Below are 3,988 nucleotides of genomic sequence, written 5' to 3'. Positions count from 1 at the left end.
CAATACGCTCTACTCGAGCATAAGTGCATGCATCTGAAGTAACTGCCCATTCCGCTAAAAATGTAATAAATAAATAAAAAATATATAAATAAATAAATAAAATATATAGACCATGTGTATATAAATTAGTGCCACATGAACCACAACATGCGGTCAAAGGATCTCTCCATTCAAGTGAAACAGACGATTGTTAGGCTTCAGAAACAAAACAGATCCATCAGAGAGACAGCAGGAAACAATAGGAGCGGCCAAATCAACAGTTTGGTACATTCGGAGAAAAAATAGACCGCACTGGTGAGCTCAGAAACATAAAAAGGACCTGGACGTCCACGGAGGACAACAGTGGTGATGATCGGAGAATCCCTCCTCCATGGTGAAAGAAAAACCCTTTCACAACATCCAGCCGAGAGAAGAAACACTCCCCAGGAGGCAGACGTGTCTCTGTCAAAGTCTACAATCAAGAGAAGACTTCACCAGAGCAAACACACAGGGCTTCACCACAAGATGGTGGTGGGGGCAACAAAAGCACAAAAAAAATACTCCGGACCTGACTGACTTTAGATTTGAAAATATATTTCAAAATGTATTTCAGCAGGAAAAAAATACATTGTAAAAGTACGTTCCTTGCAGAAAATGCCCATTCAAATGCTTTACACACATTACAGACAGCAAATAAAGCTTTTCTGTTGCCACAAGTGTGGCATATGTGAATGTATTTTCATCAATGAAAATATATGGAGGGCTTTTAAAAATATTTTTTAAATATATTTCCAAAAACTATATTGCAATAAACTATATAAATATTTTAGCAAAATATATAATAGGCTTTTTTTTTTTTCTTTTTTTTTTAATATTTTAAAAAGTATTTATTTATTTATTTTTTCGAATGGGTGCATCAGTGATACAAGGTCTTAAAGTCATCATGGAATTAAAAAGATCAGTTTCATTGCAGAGTTTTATTATAAACAATTTGTCCATGCACATCAGTATTTTTGTTGTATTCATGTGCCCTCATTAACTTTAATCATAAAATGATCCTCTTCTCATACGTACAATCTCTGATGATGGTAAATCCTGTAGCAGCGCTGCTGTTCTCTCTGTGCGTCCTGAGACAGCAGGTGGATTTGTGTGGCTGCCAGGATAATTTAGAGCAAAGACCAAACTAGATCAGGTCTCAGGTGCTGTTCATGTTCAGCCTGCTGCTTTTGAATGTGACTATACAGAGATGCTGCCAGAACGCTGAAAAGATCTATTACAACCATAGCATGAGGCTGTTCATGCCTCTAACACACCAAACTAAACTCATCCAGCGATCATTCAAAGGAAACCAGAGTGTCCTTTGTATAGAAATACTGTAACAATTTGTGACAGAAGAGACTTCATTCAAAAAGCTTAGTGTCCCCAATCCTTTGAACGCTATGCACATCACTAATCAGTCACAACAGCAGAACCCAAGCATTATGATGGCTTGCTCTAGTTTTTCATTAAAGACAAGTGTGAAAGTGGAGTATGATGTGATGGTTAGTCAGACAGAGAGAAGGCATCTAGCTGGAGTTTGAGCGGGCGATGGCAGAGCTGCTAGTCATCACAGATGATACGGTAACCAGGCAAACCCTGCTAGAAAAAAATACTGTGTCATCAGCAGCGCGGGGTTTCGCCATGGAAACAGGAGACTGAGACGAGTGTGAGTGTGAAGGTTGTGAGGGACGCCGCAAGCTAGATGATCCAGCACCGAGTCTGACCGCACACACGCTCAGCATCAGCTCACAGAATATTCTCAGACAGTGACGTCATAAGGCTGCAGTGTGAGATGAAAACGAGGGAGGACCAAACCTCCACTAAAAGTGGTGTTTAGTTTGATTTGAAACAGAGGGGGGCTGGGGTCTGGCGATGTTTTATCATGTTCCGATAAAAGGTTACGCTATATTGAGTGATTGAAGTGACCTTGTGCAGGATGCTGGAGTCAAACACTTGACCGTTAGACAACAGACGGTCGTGAGTTCTCAATACAAGAACTCATCTTATCTGTTACTTCATTTTTTGATACTGTTGAAAAATGTCAAGTGCTGCTGCAGGGGTTCCTTTAAGCTCTCCCATGTGCTGAGATACAGCTTTACACATCCCATTCCTGTCTGTCTGATCACTGCACAGCGATGGATGGAGACTTCAGGCCATCAGAGATCAGGATGATTTTGTGTCTTCATCAGGTTTGTAGAAATGTGTCATTGCATCAGTGTCTCAGCAAGGATGCTCTGCAGTGAATGGGTGCCGTCAGAATGATGAGGTCTGATAAAAAACCTCACAATAATTCCACAAATAATCCACAGCACTCCAGTCCATCAGTTAACCATCTGGAGAAGACAAAAGATGAAAAACATCCATCGACTAAAATAAAATGTCCCATAATCCATAATAACTCTTCCTCCAGTGAAAAAAGTGCATCTCCTGTTTTGTCTGTCACATCAAGACCGCAGACACATAGTTGTTTAGAGCCATTTTGGACTGTTTTTAACACTGCTTGATCTGTGCAGATTTCTCTCTTGATTCACACCAGAACAACTTCTTCAATGGAGGAATATTTCTGAACAGCACTGATGCTGTTGTTTGTAGTTGTTTATGATGGAGGTGAGTTGGACTTCAACTGTTAATTGTTTCTTTGAAAAAGAGTGCAGTCAGAACATTTTTTGTTTTTATTATACTGCCTTGTATTCGCTTAAAGGGGGTCATATGATGTGATGTTAATTTTTCCTTTCTCTTTTGGAGATAGTTACAAGCTCTTGTGTTTCTTTTTCGGGATGAAGAAGATCTGTTAAAGTTGCAAAGGCTAAAGTCTGCAATCCAAAGAGATATTCAAGGACTCTGCCACCCCCCCCCCCGACCCCCCCCCCCCCCCCCTCCCCAAAACGGGCTCATTCAAACACGCCCCCCACATTCTCTACGTCACTGTGGTGGAATATTTGCGGTAATGCCGCCAAATGTTCACACAAAGAAAGAAGGCGTGGTTTCAGTAGTAACACAGTTAGTGTGTGAAGCAGTCATGTCAGGGAGATGCTGTGTGTATCTAGGAGAAAGCAAAAACACTTTTTGTTATTTGGCCTTCTGAAAGTAGATTCATTTAGGAATCATTTAAGACTGTACTTACAACATAATAGTAAACGGCATTTTATGAACGACCGTTCGTGATACCTTGGAGAGGAGGTCATTCTGACCCTTTGCTACGAACAATCTGGCGCTTCTGAATCAGCTACCTGGTAAGTATGTTTTGTTATTCAAGTATTTGCTATTGACTGTTCAGATGCGGAGGTTTTGCGCGTCCGTGTGTGTGTGTGTGTGTTGTGGTGGTGGTGGGTGTGAGAGAGAGAGAGAGTCAGGGTCACACAGTGGAGTCAGTGGTCTTAACCGTCCGTGGCTTGTGTACTGCAAACACATACGAGCTTCATCACTGTGTCTGTCACGTGACTCTGTTCTCTTTTCGGGCTTGAACTGATGGTAAAACTAAGGATATTATTAACTGTCTTTACATTTATTTTGAAAGATGAAGCACATGATTATGGAAAGGGGTGTTTACATTTCCTACAAGTGCTTGTGGTGTTCGGCCAATCACAAGCAACTGGGTCAGTTGGCCATCAGAGCCGACTGTGTGCTTGTCCAGAAGGAGGGACTTTGTAGGAAAACGATGCTGTTTGAGGAGAGGCGGGCATAGAGGACCTCCAATTAATGTACAGTACTTGAAAAAATAATGTGTTTTTTGAACATATAAGGCATGTCAACATATTCTGTTACACCAAATACACCAAATAATGATCTTTAAAAAAAGATCATATGACCCCTTTAATCAATTTTTTTTTTACTGCAAAACATCAGTGATGACATTTTTTTTGTTGTGTGTAATGGCATTATAATCTCACATTAATGTGATGAATGCACAGAGACACCACAGACTCAATAATGCATGAGTTTGCAGATAAAAAAACACAAATCACTCTTA

The sequence above is a fragment of the Cyprinus carpio genome, unplaced genomic scaffold (assembly GCF_018340385.1).
Source record: "Cyprinus carpio isolate SPL01 unplaced genomic scaffold, ASM1834038v1 S000006712, whole genome shotgun sequence".
NCBI lineage: Eukaryota > Metazoa > Chordata > Actinopteri > Cypriniformes > Cyprinidae > Cyprinus > Cyprinus carpio.
The sequence above is the reverse complement of the archived record's forward strand: the minus strand, read 5'-3'. Positions refer to the sequence as shown.